This window comes from Sinohyriopsis cumingii, chromosome 2, assembly GCF_028554795.1.
Source record: "Sinohyriopsis cumingii isolate HCF-2022 chromosome 2, ASM2855479v2, whole genome shotgun sequence".
Lineage (NCBI taxonomy): Eukaryota > Metazoa > Mollusca > Bivalvia > Unionida > Unionidae > Sinohyriopsis > Sinohyriopsis cumingii.
The window spans coordinates 119,180,270-119,197,544 of NC_142962.1; the positions used below are offsets into that span (position 1 = coordinate 119,180,270).

Sequence of the window (17,275 nt, forward strand, 5' to 3'; positions counted from 1 at the left end):
TACTCTTTGCTATGATAGATAGTGGTTCTTGACGTATTATATAATCACTCTAGATAATTGAGTTTATTAGTATAAAATCCAATGACATTATTGCCCCCCCCCCCCCAAGAAAAAGACATGACATGTTTCTAGTAAATATCATATGACAAGCGGTATATATGAAATAGACAGCCATTTAGAAAAGATTATATCTTCACATATAATAAGCAGTCTCAATAAATATTACAAGTTTCGTAGTAACTTCTACACCCATATATCGATGAGGCCCTGGGTCTATTGAGAGGAGTTACTTTCTGTTTGTACGAGTTGAAAATCATGGAAGCGATTGATATTTATAAAGGCCTCAAATTCTAACATTAACATTAAATAAGCCTGTATATTAAAAAAATAAATCGATACATAGACAAAAACTACATGTGTTTTGTTCCGAGTAGATGACAAGAACGAATATGTCGTATTCGTATGTTCCTACGCCGTACGAAAGGAGCCCCCAACCCGATTCGTAACAAAGCACATAAGGTTTTGTATTTATTATATATCCCATTTTAATCACACATTCTTTTCAATTTATGTAATGTATACTTTTTGTACACATTTGTCCTTCTGTAAAAGATATTATACAATCGTCTAAAAAAAAGTCCCAATGTAACGTAATGTAACCGTGGCTAGGCTTAGAAGTATACGGTACAGTTAGTTGTGTGATCGGTTTGTCTGCAATGCTTATCTGGTGATTTATTCTTTAACTTCGAATTTTTCAAAACTTTTCCACGAGGCATGTGAATGGATTTAAACTGCAGTCACAGGCAAGAGGCTTTTCCTTACTTCTCTAACAGAACATTGGTTTTGGACCAGTAAGTGACCAGTAAGTGGTCAGTAAGTTTTTCATACGCCCTATTTGATAAAAGCAAACACTTTATTTCCAAGAAAATTTCAGTACAAATTTCTTGGAATGAAAGTAATTAAATACACATAATTTTATACAGTAAGCTAATTTACAATTCTTTCAAACTCTATTTTTATGCCTTCTGTAGAAGAAATTACTTATGCCTTCAACTTAAAGATGATAATTTAAATATATATATTTTTAACCAAAACGAAGATTCACTCCCTTTCTAACATGTGGACTAGAATGTAAGTATTCATTTGAGTGTTTGTTTAAACAAGAATTTTCAACAATATTGTTCCATTTTCTTCTCTTTTTTTAATTGAAGAATTTAAGATATAAACAAACATGCGATCCCTTCTAGGGCCCCAGGTATGAAGAAGTCTCAAAAACATAGTAACAATATGTAACTATTGAGTCATAGTTAAAAATATTGCAGACCGCCCCTGTGGCCTAGTGGTTAGAGCGTCCGCCTCGTAAGCGGGAGGTCGTGGGTTCGAACCCCGGCAGAGTCGTATCAAATACTTACAAAAATGTTATTAACAGCTGCCTCGCTAGGCGCTCAGCATTAAGAGGTTAGTGTTAGGACTGGTCAGCCTGGTGTCAGGATAATGTGACTGGGTGGGACATCATGCTACATGTCTGCGGCACGATGCCCCAGTGCTAGACATCACTATAAACTGACAATCTGCAGAAATCGTAGCGATATGACTTTTTTGTAAAGCTACGTTAAAAATTCTAATCACACACACACACACACACGCGCGCGCGTGCGCGCGCACAAAATCGTTGCTGCTCTCCACGATACTTCTACCTTTCTGTTGCAAATGTTTGTCAGTGTTTTTCTCAGTGTTACTAAACGAATTTGTTTCCTCAGAAATATTAATAGACAAATTGAAAATTTCTCCACTAAAGGATCTCCTTAAAAATATTTTAAAGAAAACGAATTCCGCATGCCTTATTTTTGAAACTAACTCATACATGTTTTTTTTAAATAGTAATTTTGTTTTTTTTATTATATGATTTTCATTATGGAATGTCTCTTCTCTGTGTCTTCAATGCTGCAGCTGGGAACGAGATCAACGGGTGTACGGTTAACAAGTTTCTGTTCGATTTCTTAAACCTCTTTGTTTAAGGTCGTTGCGCCCAAAATTCAGCACATTCTGGCAATTAGCGAACTCATTTGAAGATCAAATGCTGTAGCCATAGTTACTGTCCCTTAATTATCTGTCTGTATATGTGTTGTAACTATTTGGATTATCTGGTCCATGGTAGAAACCATCCGCTTTCATTAAAATAACCAGGTAGGCATCAATTTAAGTGTCAAATTAAACAAAGGTACAGATTTCTCCAAACGTGTTGGCATTTCGAGACATGCAATGAATAATGACATGGCAGGTAATAGGGAGACTTTCTTACATTTTTATTTATTTATTTATTTATTTATTTATTTATTTATTTATTTATTTATAACTTCCAGTACAAGCTTTTAGCGGCACAAGTTCTTGGTCTCACCCTCTCTGTCATGTTTGATGTCACACTGCGCACAAGCTTCATCTGAGAACTCATATTCAAACACTTTGTCCCAAGTATAGATGTTGTCAACCTCAACTAACTCTTAATTTATCGGCGTTTGATACCCAGAACTACACAGACTATTCTTCGCTGCTTAGCGATACTGCCCAATTATTCCCAGCGGTAAAAGCAGCCGCTTTCACACAAAATGTCTGCTTTTTCTCATTAAAAAAGTTACAAATGTGAGTTGACATTTGTGAATAGTTTAAAATACATTGCAATAAATCATTCTCGATACGGTATCACAGATTGAACACCTGTGTCGAACACCAGATCAGCCATGTAAGTTTAAACGGGTATATACGACATTGTTAACCATGCTGTGCCAAAAACTGCACTGAACCTTTTCCATGCATGAGACAAAATAAGTGTCATTTAATATTAACCGAAAAGAGTTTTGTACTTACAACAGCTCTCAGTAAATATGTTACCTACAGTCCTTCGAACCATATATTTTTGGTTGGTACCATATAATAAATATTGTACTGACGTGCTGTTAAGCGCTAATACGTAGAGACGACACACATTGACAACGATCCTTTGGTTGTTGTTGTTGTTGTAGGGTTTAACGCCATTTTTCAGGACACGATAGGCGGCTATACATGGCGGCCAGTATTAATGGTGGAGGAAGAACCCGGGAAATCCCCGCAAAGAACCACCGCCCCTCGAGAAGCTACTGGCAAGCTTTCTCACATGCCCACAGTGGCCGAATCCGAGACTCGAACCCACGCAGACAGAGGTGAGATGGCAGTGATCCGTAACGGAGACAGCTTTAGACCACTCAGCGATCCTTTGGTACCAAAGAGGATACCGAACTTGATTTTGGGCGCATCGTATACTCGTTCCACTTATGCCGTAGAATATCGGTGAAGGAATCGGCCAGTGACGACTAAAATAACAGGAGCAGAGTTAATACTTCTATGATTAGCAATGATAATGGTTAAGTAGTTATTAAAATGTATTGCATATTTAATTTGTATTATTTGTTGGGTTTTCTTAATGATCATATGTTATGTACATCTGTAATTTGTACTCTACCTTTTCTAGAATCAAGTTAATGGTGTACCTGATGTTATGTGTATTTAATTTGCATTGTTAGTTCGTTTTTTTTTTCTTCTCGTTTTTTTAATGCATTATATTCTGTGGTTTCTGCAAAATTCTATCTTGTAGCAGTTCATTGTCTACCTGACCAGAATCCTTGATTTGTTTTAATTCTGTAAACAACTAATACATAGTTTATATTTCTGTGTGAGTGTCAGTTAAGTATTACCATTATCTCAGTATGAGTCAAGGACATTACTTTTATCATATTCTTTAGTAACAGACCTTCTTATTTTAACTGAGATTGTTCTTGAAATGAACTTGTGGCCCTCATCCGGGTTATTCGTTTGTGTCTTACTTTTTTAATATAACAGTGTTTACTGGAAAAATATATCTATTAGTACTGTAAAAGCTTGAAGCAGAATCAGTCTTAGTGTTGTGTTCAATGTTTAATTTGAGTTGGAATTTATTTATTCCAATGATTATTCTCTGGAATTACAAAGTGATCAATAATATTCTTGGACAGAGACGACAACAAAAACTGGAATTAAAGTTAATTCAGACAAGGACTTCTTGTATTATATTACTGAGATTCATCAAAGGACTGTTGGCATATCATTATGCTTCAGTACATTAGAACATTACAGACCACTAGAGGCACGTAAACATCTTCACCGTTGGATTTTTATATCAAATACCACTCAAGTTTATTCAGAACTTATTCAGTAGGACTTGTGTTAGAGATTCTATGACTATTTTAGCTTTAATTCAAAACACTGTAAACATAACCACATTCCAAGTCATTGGCACGTTAGTACTATCGAGACTAAAGGCATATCAACACATTCAGTATTGGAATTTATTTGGAATATCACTGGAATTCAAATGTAATTTCATACATTTAGACTTTTAGGACCATTTGAATTTTAATTCGCATTACAAAAAGTTAATTTCTTTAGATTTTCGCTTAATATTCTCTGGAAATATTGTTACAAGCCACGGGTCTATACTTGACCGAGCGGTGTCAAACCCTGGCGCGATTCCGCTAGAAGTCATAATCTTACCACAAATTTCCAAAGACTTTCATACATTTTCAGTTGTAAATTACAAACGCCCGACGTGTCCATTCTATACATAACTTTTACTCTAATCAATGCAAGACCACAGATCTCACAACCTGCCAAATATATATCAACTTCACATCTGCATTGTTTCTCTTCGTTAGGTTTCCGTACCGATAGCAATTCTCGCTGTAGAAACTATGCAACTGTCCCTTAACACAGGCAACTATTTTAACTAAGCCACCTTAGGTCAGTCAAACTATAGCACCTTTGCCACCATGGCGACATAAACGGTATCTGCCGAGTCTCTTCTTATGGATTCCATTGTGTAATTTGCCGGTTTCCTATCGTAAATACTGATAATGCAGTCACGCCACCAATGTATACCACTATATTTGAGTAGGGACTTTATTATTCTATGTACACTCTTTCGGTTTGGACCTGAATTCACTACTAGTGAACCATGGTGTCATGGAAACTCACTTACACTTTTACTCTGTGACGTTTGCTTCTAGTAATTGTCCAATTATTTCGGGCAAAGCAATATTTCTATTGCACCGAATTCCAATAATCAGACAAGCAATCATAAAAATGTAAGAATTCCTTAAAACGGGGCGCTATAACCAAATGCGCATACTCCAAATTTATTACAGTATATTATTTGCTGAATTTTACCTAACTTGCTGGTTTTTGCTCTTTTCTGTTACTTATATTAAGACCACAAAGTCCTAATAGTTTTCACTCATAAAGTGCATACAGTCCGAAGGACTTCGTGTTAAATTTGTAAGTGATTAGGTAAAAGGTACACTTAGACAAATACACAACCATGATCATTTAATCCTTACAATTCCAATTTTAATTGTTTCTATCGGCAAAAATCAATGCATTACGTCAACAAAACATTTGGTCTTAGGTATCATTTAATTTTTTTCATTAGCCTCTTCATGTAATATTTAACCCCATCAATACTATCCAAGGGTCGTTGATTCTTAGCCAGTATTTTTATATTTGGTGTAGCAGTGGCTTTCAAACTTTCTTTTTCTCGCGACCCAGTTGAAGAATCTCATTTATGACCGCGACCCAACAATTATATTTTAGGACTAGATTGTTCATCAAATCGTAATACTGCAATATATTTGTATCGGCAAGGCGATACAATGCCTGACGTCCTGCGAACCATCATTTTGGGTGCAACTCGTACTTTAAAATCAACTGCGGTAGAGCGCCAGATTTGGTCATATCAGTGACCTGAGGTCATTTGATCCTCGGTAAGAATGTCTTTTTACTAGATTGATTGTTCTTGCGTTAAGGCATTTTATCTTTCGAAAAAAGGAAAATTATATATATTTTTGGGTCACATTCCCTTCGCATACATCATCATGGCTTTCATTACGGCTGGCAATTGCCCCTTCCCGCGTGGATTTATACTGTCAACATGTTTGCCCACTCCATCCCACCACCACCACCCAAATAAATTCTGCGGGCTCCCACGATCCGGTATGGTACGGTTTTCTTCGGCTGAAATTTATAACTGAGCTGCACCGACAAAACTACATAAGTGTTTTTTCTAAGAACGAGTTTGATGTGTGTGTGTGTGTGTGATTTGGTTTTTAACGTAGCTTTAAAACATTTTTAGTCATAGCACTACGATGTCTGCAGTGTGGCAGTTTATAGTGATGTCTAGCACTTGGACATCATGCCGCTGACATGTAGCACGATGTCCCACCCAGTCACATTATCCTGACACCAGGCCGACCAGTCCTAACACCGAACTCTTAACACTAACGACAAGCGAGGCGGCTGTTAGTACCATTTTTGTAAGTCTTTGGTATGACTGCCGGGGATCGAACCCACGACCTACCGCATCCCAGGCGGACGCTCTAACCACTAGGCCACCTGAGCGGTAAACGAGTTTAATTCGGCGTTGGAATATGTCGAGGCCAACAACCCAAGGCGTATCTTCTTACGTCGTATGAAACGTATTCTTTCCCACCGACTCGGAACAGACCACCTGTGGTTTTGATTTTATACATATCCCTTTTCTATTCAGCTTTCTTTTCAATCTTTTCTACATTTCAAGAAATTTATTTAGGGCATTTAGAGGTTTATGGAAGAAAAATTCACAAGCCAATAATAAAAAAAAAAATAACTTTAAAAACAGAACAAACAAAAATACATAATTGGAGCTAGGTCCAAATAATACTGTACTCATTAGCTTTTGGATTTTCTATTTTAAGAAAAAGAATGTCTGGGACATATGGACTGATTTAAACTGCAGTCACATGCAGGCGAATTTTATTTTAATTAATTCCTCAAGCGGAAGTTTGTTTGTTTGTTCTTTTGTTGATGCTATTTTTCATCAGTAAGTTAACCTTTATCGTACACACTACTTACTGAACATATACACACACACCCAGTGAAATTTCAGGGTATATTTATTAGACCTAGAGTAATTAAATACTCAGTTATACAGAACGTTCATTAATATACTGTAATTTCGAGTTGTTTTAGTTTATATTTTTTCCATTATAATACATTATTGATGCGCTGAAGGTAAAGGTGACAATCTTCAGGATTATTTTTGTTGGTGTAATTAAAAAATCGAAGGCACCGTCTCTTTATAACATGATTAGATTTTTTATATTCAGTTTACTACTTTGAACAAGAGACGATATTGTTCTGTTTTCTTCCCTTTATTGCCTTCTTAAGAAATTTAAAATCTAAACAAATATAAAATTCCCTGCATGTTTCCCTGTGATGAAAAAGCCAGAACTACATTGTAAAAGATGTATTTATTTTATGTCACTGGAGCTCCTATTTACTTATGTTGCAAATGTTCATAAATGTTATCCTCATATTTATTCAACGAATGTTTATCTTTAACAGATAGATTAAAAGTTTCGCTACTTACAACCATGTGCAGGCAAGGCGATGGGTGCTGTTTACCCGCGGACCTGGGTTTGAATTTCCGCAGAGTACAAATTAAAACTTCTCAAACCTGAATGATAGCATATTTTTTTTTGTGTTAAAATATTAATTCTGCCTACTATTATGAAGCATTCTTCTGTATGAATCCAGGGATAGCACTTTCCGTTCTGTTTGGTGTATATTTATAATTCTCTATAATTAATTCTATATACCTTGATTTCTTTCATAGGAATCCGGAATGACTGTGTAGATACGAGAGAATTAATTACTAGATCGTCATGCGAGTGTGTCTGCTACACACGAGTGCATGTAACACTGATTGAGTAACATCATTTTTTGGTGACGTGCGCTTAGTCGTGAGTGAATATATGGGCTCGCGTGTGTAGGCAAGGCGACTGGTGCCGTTTACCGACGGACCTGGGTTCGAATCTCCATAGAGTATTAATTGAAAATTCTCTAACTTGTATGATAGTAGTATTTGTATTAAAATTATATATATATATATATATATATATATATATATATATATATATATATATATATATATATATATATATATATATATATATATATATATATATATATATATATATATATAACGATTATTCAGCAACGTTTCCGCTGACCACCTTGATGGGGCTCGCGGACCACCGGTGATCCGCATAACAGAATTTGAGAACCTCTCCCCTCTGTGAATATGTGGACCTCTTATAGCTTTTGGTGTACGAAAGCAAGTATGCGAGTTGCCTATTGCTTTTGGAAGTTTCCAGGGCATACTTTTAAACCTCCGACCTTAAAGAAAACTCACTTTTGTGTTCAACTTGTTTCGCGCTCGTTGCTGGTGGTGGGAGGATGGTAATGAAGATTACAAACATTACTGTTTATTACCCACTCATTGATTTGTTAATTTATCGATGTTTAACGGCATGGAAGACTATTTGCTGTCGAGGTATTGGAAGTCGTCGCACACACACATACGCACATACACACAAGCGCGCACACACACCACGACGGATTCGAACCTACAACCGACATATTGGGAGTGAGACAGACTAACAGTTGAATAGTTTCACCGAGTCCCAGACTGTTAGCTATCAGCAAAATGTTGAACAACATCAATAGTCGTATTAAACCAGGTGAAATAAACAATGTATTAGAGTATTTTACGTTAACGTTCTTGCTTCTGATCGATATCAAGTGGTGTTGATCACAAGTAAAAAATTCACTGCTTCCTTACAAAGTAACTATGTGTATGCATTCGATGAACTGCTTCTGGTTGTATGCATTCGATGAACTGCTTCTGGTGACAGCTAAATCAACACGGCGACGGAAACGCGGAACACACACAAACGTTAAAAAAAAGTTGAAAGTCGTCAGAGCCCCACAACGACTGTAACCCTTTCCACCTGACACCAATACTTGGGAAAAATTAAATGTAACTCACCTAAAGAAAAATATCTTATCACGCAAAGTGTATACAACAATCTCTGAATACATTTAAAGACTTAAAGAGAAAAGATAAATATGATTTGTTTACTAGTTGTTGGGGTTTTCTCATTCCATGTGTTTCTCACACATGCTAGTAATCATTTGACCCTCAGTCCAGTATATTTTTTAGTTTGTCATTCCTCATAGTATTTGAAAATACTAAGCAAACCCAGGACACGTGACTGTTATTATGTGTGCAATGACAGCAGTGTTCCGATTACCAGAAAATAAGAATTAACAACAACAAACAAGTGCCTTTAAATTGTTTGACAATTATGACAAATTTAGACGAAAACTCTTGCATGGTAGAGTCGGTAATGAAGCATATTCCGGCTCTTGGCGCGGGCAGTTATTGAAGCTTTTAGTATGGCCAATTGCGGCACGAAAAAGTAGAATATATTGTTTTTATATATTTCCACTCTAATTATAAAAGATGATCAATTTTCGGATGTGTAGTTTTATCCTCACATTGTAGAGTTTTAAAGAAACTGAGAAATCCAGAGGGGTTTATGCTATTTTTGCTATATTCAAGATCAATCAGTTTTATACGAAAATAAAACAAACAAGATATTAAATAGATAAAAAGTATTGTGTCCAATAGATAGCTGCGCAAAATTAAAACACCCCAATGACTTCAGTAGATTGGAAGCGCGATCTATTAGCGCGCCAAAATAATCTGCTATGCTGTACATTTTAGATAGCTTGTGTTAGAAATCACCTATTGCAACTTCCTCCTAACCTTTCTGTATTCATTAGTTCATGTATAAAATCCAGTGTTGAACAGTTTAGCCAACTTGCAATTCCTGTCACGTGGCCTTTTTATAAATTACTTATACCGATTTATCATGTAGCATTTTGATGCATTTAATTTTCTTTAAATTGCATTAATTAACCGATAGGCTATAAAATAGGGATAATCGAGCAATTTTATCGGGAACTCTATGCTGATTTCCTAATATCCTTTAACGCGGGAGCATAATCTCTTCAAGAATCGTTTCAGCTGCATAAATTAACCCAATTTCTCGAATTTGCCTGACATTGAAGGTATATAGTGGACTCTAAATAAAAAGTATTGAATAAGATTAAAACAGACTTGCGTTCGTAGATAATCCAACATTAAAAAGAAATATCTTTCGCCACGTATTATATATATATATATATATATATATATATCTTGCTTTGTACGTCTTACAGAATAAACGTGGCCTCTAATGGTGATCTGATGCAAATTTATGAAAATATATGACTATTGGACTGTTTGCATTGGCATTCAAGAAGCCTAGTGGCAATGACTATCCATAAACAAACTACGCATTAATTCATAACTGTTTAATCTTTGATCATCAGTGAATGTCTCTCATTTCAACCGCCAAAATATGCTTCACTCTGTGTTTATCTTTTGTCTCCGGCATTTGATGCATAATTCATAATCGCTTGATCTGAATGACAGAGAATATGTTTATCCGCGATAAATGAAGTACACTTAACGATTCAACCGATGGCGTAATGTGGTTCCCGAAATGGAGGAACAGTAAAATATAAAGGAAGTAACTGACCGTCAGATAAATGGGCACTAAAATCCACTGACATGGACGCCGACACATAGGGCGGGGGGGGGGGGTAGTTGCACTTACATTCCCCTGATTTCACCGCTAAGCATGTTTTATCCTACATCCGTAAAACTTAGCAGCTGACCACTGCAAGTTGGCCCCACCTCTACCCAGAAAATATTTCTGCGGGCGCACCACTCTATAAATCAAACCTGGAACAGCAGAAATGCTGGGTAAGTTAACCACCGCCGTAGTATGCGAGCCTTCCAGTTGACCTGGGATGACTCTTGATATGGCTTAAACGAAATCTGTTTAGAATAAACGACAACTAAAGCGCGTGTCAATATGGTCATGTTTGCGGATTTACTCCAATTCAGTGTTAATTGTTGTTTTAAAATTGAACAATAAATAGTTTAACAAAGGTCTATTTATTCCTGGATGCTGAATGTTCTGCGTCGTAAATATCAACAAAAACTTCCAGAAAATTATTGATTACTGTGGACTTTTATATGGTGGTCAAGCAGTAAACGCTGCCTATATTGTGACATCACGGCGCGACATTCTATCCGGTTTGTACTCGATAGGGCCATTTTGTTAACCTCGTCCAAAAATGTCTGCGTAATTTAGCATAATTTTGCCGTATGTATTTCTCGTGGCGTATACATAATGACCTTCCAAAGTATGTGGATGTATTAAGATGCAAATAAAGTAAATAATTGCCATTTAAATGTATATATAATCGAATTCTATCAAATGACACCCATTACTGAAATGGTCTGTTCTGAACGCTTACAACACCAGTATGAATGTTACTATAAAGTCCGCATTAGCAATCCGATGTCATGCCCAATGTTTACCATATTTCTGTCACTTTTGGGATAATATACCACAAAAACATTGGGACCATTGATAAGCCATGGGATAATATACCTCGGAAACATTGCCACCAATAGCAAGCTATGGGATAATATACCTGAACAACATTGCCACTGAAAGCAAGCTATGGGATAATATACCTCACAAACATTGCCACCAATAACATGCCATGGGATGATATACCTCAAAAACATTTCCACCAATAACAAGCTATGGGATAATATACCTCAAAAACATTCCCACCAATAACAAGCTATGGGATAAACATCTCAAAAACATTGCCACCAATAACAAACTATGGGATAATATATCTCAAAAACATTGCCACCAATAACAAGCTATGGGATAATATACCTCAAAAACATTGCCACCAATAACAAGCCATGGGATAATATACCTCAAAAATATTGCCACCAATAACAAGCCATGGGATAATATACCTCAAAAACATCGCCACCAATAACAAGTTATGGGATAATATACCTCAAAAACATTGCAACCAATAACAAATTATGGGATAATATATCTCAAAAACATTGCCACTAATAACAAGCTTTGGGATAATATACCTCAAAAACATTGCCACCAATAACAAGCCATCGGATAATATACCTCAAAAATATTGCCACCAATAACAAGCCATGGGATAATATACCTCAAAAACATTGCCACCAATAGCAAGTTATGGGATATCATACCTCAAAAATATTGCCACCAATAACAAATTATGGGATAATATACCTCAAAAACATTGCCACCAATAACAAGCCATGAGATAATATACCTCAGAAGCATTGCCACCAATAACAAGTCATGGGATAATATATACCTCAAAAACATTGCCACCAATAACAAGTTATGGGATGATATACCTCAAAAACATTGCCACCAATAACAAGCTATGGGACAATAACACCTTAAAAACATTGCCACCAATAACAAGCTATGGGATAATATACCTCAAAAACATTGCCACCAATAACAAGCCATGGGATAATATACCTCAAAAATATTGCCACCAATAACAAGTTATGGGATAATATACCTCAAAAACATTGCAACCAATAACAAATTATGGGATAATATACCTCAAAAACAGTGCCACCAATAACAAGCCATGGGATAATATACCTCAAAAATATTGCCACCAATAACAAGTTATGGGATAATATACCTCAAAAACATTGCAACCAATAACAAATTATGGGATAATATATCTCAAAAACATTGCCACTAATAACAAGCTATGGGATAATATACCTCAAAAACATTGCCACCAATAACAAGCCATGGGATAATATACCTCAAAAATATTGCCACCAATAACAAGCCATGGGATAATATACCTCAAAAACATTGCCACCAATAGCAAGTTATGGGATATCATACCTCAAAAATATTGCCACCAATAACAAATTATGGGATAATATACCTCAAAAACATTGCCACCAATAACAAGCTATGGCATGATATACAACAATAACATTGCTACGATTGACAAGACATGGGACCTATGATTAGTTAAAGCTGGATTCAAACTTAATTAAGAAAGTTTATCACTTTCAGAGGCTTAATGAGAAGTTTCAAACGCACTTTAATTATTCTTAGTTTGCTTAAATTATTGTGAGTTTATTTTTTGTGTTTACTATCCCTATTTTGTTCCCTTTGATATTAACAAGGAACGTGATCGGTTCGAAGATTGTTTCTAGTTTGAAGGATACACAAACAAATTGGATATAAGCAACACTAGTATATATACAGGCTTATTTTAAATATGGAAAATTACGTGCGAAACGAAAACATTTATAGTTTAACTCGATTAATCATGTATCTGTGTCAGTCAATGAAATAAGTAATCAATCGGAACTTTGCAATATGAATTTATGTAATATATATAATGAATAGTAATTATTAAGATTATTTTTAGAAGTAGGTTCATGACTAACAAGGAATGGTAATTATCAAGATTATTAGTAGGTTCATGACTAATAACGACTGGCAATTATTACGATTATTTATAGAAGCACTGTCATGACTAAGAAACGATGTTTTGAGGAATACTACACTAAGGCATTTATTTGAATTGAAAATATTTAATTTTCTTTCAACGGCAGGACAACTACTTTGCTGAAATGCGTTCGATAGATAGATACCTATTTATACGCATACACACACACATACATACATACATACATACATACATACATACATACATACATACATACATACACATACATATATACATACATACAGTCAGTCAGTCAGTCATACATACATACATACATACATACATACATACATACATACATACATACATCCATACATACATACATACATACATACATACATATCTTGGCTTGTGAGATGCTGAGTACATACTTAACAGATGCGTATTGACTTACCGAATCGACGTTTAATATCGAGGAAAACCTTTAATACATACCCGGACAAATTTATTAATAAATCCAGTAAACGTTAGAAAATAATAAAACATCCAAATGATTTTTAAGACTTCATACAAGCCACACACAAAAAACCAGATCAAATAAGGGATAGTAAAATTAAAAGTACGATGCGACAAATTAGTTTTTAGTTCAACACGAAGAAGAAAAAGTCGGTTAACTCCATGTGCTAAGTACCACAAAGGGTCTGTTAACTGTATAAGACTTAGACACGTAAACAAGAAACAGTGTTTCGGTTGGATGATTTCACGCATTTCATAATATGGTCAAATGACTTCAAGCTTAAACATTATTATTTAACATCATAATGATACGAGAAAATCTACACAGTGTTATTAATTACTGAGCTTAATTAATCATTGCTCATCAGAAAAATTCCATTCTCTTTTTGTCCGTAAACTACCTTAGTGTTGTGACGTAACCGAAGTAATTAATAAAATACCAAATTATACAGTAACTGTGAACATCAATATATAAATAAACTAGTGGTCAATTAATTGATCAAACTTGGAGGTTTATCGCAGTGTCGTCGGTACTGTCATACTAAAAATTCCATTAACAAATAAATAAAACGAATACACCACCAATGAGATCGAGTGAGTTAGAGGTCTTTCTGCTTGGGTCCGTATGTAGACCTCTTTATTTATATTCACCCGCGTTCATCGGGGCATGAGAAAATGTGGTACATGCTGAGAGTAGAGTAATTAAATTCGCCTTTATTACATTCTAAGTTGCACCCATCGGTGGATTTAATATCATTCACCGTGCTCTGTATTGGATGGAGAGAGAGAGAGAGAGAGAGAGAGAGAGAGAGAGAGAGAGAGAGAGAGAGAGTTTTATTTATATAAGTAGACGGTATGAAGGTAAGTATATAATGTTCTAGGATTGACAGATAATTTATTTATTTGGTTAATATTATATGCAATCTATGTTAAATACCTGGATTTTACAATAAATTTCCTTTCTCAACGGAGTCCAGGTTTTGTTTTGTTTTGTTTTATTATGAAAATTAAGCATGACAAAAATATTGTACTCGTTTATTTCTCATTTGCGATGCCACATTTCCTTCCACGCCTAAGAATTATAAAAACGACAGGTGTGGAGAAAATTAGGTGAATCATGAATTATTTAAGCGGTCTAATTCAGTGTTTGAATTCCTTCCACTACTTGAGTATACTAATAAGACGATATATTGCAAAAAAATTGCCAATTAACACCTTAGATTCCATGTGCCTTCATACGAGTTACAGATATAGTCGGGCTATTATTATTATTGGACCATCCCACGAACTATGGGTAATATAAAATAAGTATTTGGCAGCTATTCGTATTCAAGTTCGTGATGGGATCTGTGCCAGGAATACTACCTAACTCATCTAGTATTTTTTACATTGACCTAGTCAATCACAATTTACTTATCCTTTTGCATATGTCTAATCGATCCTACGCCCTGAATAGAGGCTGTACTGTATGCGTTCAATTTAAATGGCAGACACGACTTGGAAATTGCAACGTTAAGGGGATCATGTATTTATGCAAACTTGAAGGGGATTATCTATATATGCAAGCTTTGTTACACTTCTCATTTTGTACTATCTATCTATCTACCTATATATATATATATATATATATATATATATATATATATATATATATATATATATATATATATATATATATATATATATATATATATATATATATATATATATATATATAATTATATATATATATATATTTATTTATTATATATCTATATATATTATATATATATATATTATCTATATATTATCTATTATCTATCTATATATCTATCTATTATCTATCTATCTATCTATCAACGTCTAGTACATACAAATCAGTATTTATTGTGAATTCCTCTTAGATATTTAAGAACGCGCATTTGTCTTTAAAGAACTGTCCCACACTACGACCTAATTTGTAGCATATTGATCGCAGTGTTCAAATGATTAGAAACATATATTATATTATATTATATTATATTATATTATATTATATTATATTATATTATATTATATTATATTATATTATATTATATTAATAATATGGTGGTCTAAGGTTGACATTGCCCGGGGTGGGAGTGGGAGACGAGCGCCCCAATCATCCAAAAAATGCCCCATACGGCTTGCGTCTCTGACTGCCTCTGTCAACTAAAATCCAGCTCCTGGCCTTCGCGAGTGACTTAGATGTGAAGCCCGGCAGACCATGTTTTCTACTAACAGGAGAAGGGGTGAAGGCGGCCCACTGGCGCCTTAAAACCAGTTGCTTCGGGTAGATGGGACTCGTAAACCTTGGATGGTAGCTCATCTATGAGAAGGAAAACTCCGATTCCAAACCTCTGCTGCCTTGTGGCTATACCCACTCATGGGAAAGGCTAAGGGAGTAAACCCCGACAGAAAATCCGGAGATGGAGTCCCTAAGGCGGTCTGACATTGACTTCAATGTCATTCCGGCAACTCCTGCGACGCCGTTGGTGCCAAGCTGTATCGGCATTCGTCGTGCCCTTGGGCACACCAGCTGCGTGGAGAGGGGGGATCTGCTGCATGGACAACGGCTGATTCTCCATACCACCCTGCCCAGGCTTCATAGCTCCACTGGAGAGGACACTCCAGCGTCGTCGTACGGCGTCGGCACAACACGAGAAGTAGCAGTTTACCGGTTCTAAGTCAAAGCTCGATTGGCGTAGAGCTTGGCGCCAGGGGTTACTTCTGACGGTGGGAGAGATCACCAGGTCTCACTGGACAGCTACCGCCCGCCTCAAGCTGGGCAGGCCCCAGTCAGTAAGGTGCTGCCCGCCATGGCCTGCCTGCTTCACTGGGTGCGTGGAGCTTAGAGAACCATCTCGACAAGTGGGCCACAAAACTTCGCACCACGAAAGACTAAAAGAAGAAATAAGAAGACTCCAATTCTTCGTTTTGCATCCTGGAACATCAGGACCATGTGTCCTGGATTGACCGCTGACCTACAGCAGATTGACGATGCACGGAAGACTGCCGTCATTGACAGAGAACTCTTCCGACTGAACATTGTCATTGCCTGCCTCCAGGAGACCCGACTGGATGACAGCGGCACAATCAATGAAGCGAATTACACGTTCTTTTGGCAGGGGAAGCCCTCGGATGAACCTAGGCAGCATGGTGTAGGCTTTGCCGTAAAGAACACGCTAATCGCCTTCATTGAACCTCCTTCATCAGGTACTGAGAGAATCCTTGCCCTCCGGCTGTCAACATCCTTAGGCCCGGTCAACATCTTCAGCGTTCACGCCCCAACCCTCTGCTCCACCGACGAGGAGAAAGACAAGTTTTATGAGGCTCTGGATCAGGCAATATTCAGTATCCCCAACAATGAAAGCCTTTACTTACTAGGAGACTTCAATGCTAGAGTGGGAGC

General features: G+C 36.2%; 1 non-coding gene across 1 annotated transcript; it reads left to right on the forward strand.

Moving 5' to 3' along the window:
* The first annotated feature begins 1,325 nt into the window (after positions 1–1,325).
* Positions 1,326–1,398, forward strand: Trnat-cgu (transfer RNA threonine (anticodon CGU)). The gene has a single exon. It is a non-coding gene; the product is annotated as a tRNA-Thr (tRNA).
* Positions 1,399–17,275: the final 15,877 nt, after the last annotated feature.